The sequence below is a fragment of the Octopus bimaculoides genome, chromosome 9, assembly GCF_001194135.2.
Source record: "Octopus bimaculoides isolate UCB-OBI-ISO-001 chromosome 9, ASM119413v2, whole genome shotgun sequence".
Lineage (NCBI taxonomy): Eukaryota > Metazoa > Mollusca > Cephalopoda > Octopoda > Octopodidae > Octopus > Octopus bimaculoides.
Window position 1 is genome coordinate 43588586 of NC_068989.1, and position 1478 is coordinate 43590063.

Below are 1478 nucleotides of genomic sequence, written 5' to 3' on the forward strand. Positions count from 1 at the left end.
AGGGACGATGTAATTGACAAACCCCTATTAGCAAAACTTCAGGCCTGTAGCAGAAAAAAAAAATGCTTATAACAGCGCCGCACAAAATGCTTTGCAATATTTTTTCCAGTTCTATACGTTCTGACTTCAAATTTGTCTTTCATCCCTCGTTCGAAGTAATAGAGTACCAGTCAAGTACTGGAGTTTATGGTATCCACAAAATTGCCGACATTGAGCCTAAATTAGAAACGAGTCTTTGCCTCAATTTGAAACCAGGGTTTGTTATTTTCAATTCGGAAATTATTTTATAACTAACTTAGGACAGATCAAATTGAAGACGTTAGCTAAAAACTGACCAATGAGTATTAACACTCATTAGTTGAGCTCATTGATGACACTCGTCAACATCAGATTAGCTAATGATACCGTCATTAAATTTGTGAATCAAAATTGTTAAATGTGAATTTGTGAACTCATACATAAAATTTCATGAAAGTAAACCAAGTAGAGCAGAACAGTAGAGGAGACGAGAGAAAGGAATACCGGTTGTCGAGCGGTGGGGGAGGGAACAAAGGCAACCACACGTATACAGCTATACATATATATATATACGATGGACTGCAATACAATTTGCATCTACCAAATGCTTTTGCAAGGCTTTGGTTGGTCTGAGACTATAATAGAAGGCACTTGCCCAAGTTGCTGCGCAGTGAGTCTGAACTCAAAAACCATGTGGTTGCAAAGCGAGTTTCTGAGCCATGTTTACGCCCATTTAGGAATATAACGACACAATGGTTATTTCATGTTATACTATTCAATATGAGATATCATCTACATTTATGCAGGCATGGTGTGGATTCGATCCTTGATCGCCAAATTTCGCTTAACAGTTCAACAGCACTTTTCTTACGGTAAAACAATAGTCTTTCTGTGAGTGACAGCAGTTACATTTACCAGATGCCTTCGCTAAACAGAATAATGTCTTTGCCACTTGACCCTTCTAACCTCTTCTATTTCACCAAAAGCTAGAATAGAGATAACAGGCTCCCAACGAAATCTATTGTTCTCAACGATATGTCTCTCCTTCTGACTGGTTTTGCATAGTTATAGATACAAGAATTTGGTAAGGCAAAATCAGTTCTTGTACTGTATAAATTCATTCGATTTCATTATATTCGATTTTTAGACGAACTAACTAATGTTAGCCACTAAATATTTTTTTGTTTTGTCCTTGTGCTGTCCCCTCTGTGTAAGCCATTTATTGGTAATAAAGAAATTAGTTATTGAACGGGTTGGTGTGTTACTTCAACTACCACCTGTCCAGAAAGATCAGTCTGGAGAAGAGGTGCTTGTCTCCAAAGAACGTTTGAGAAAAGATGGGCAAATGTAAGGCAGTTGAGAGTGAATGGGGCCGCACTAGTGTAGTCGGTCAGAACGGAAAAGAAGGAAAAAACGAAAATTATGCGGAAAAAAGCTATCTATAAAATGAAAGAGGGGGG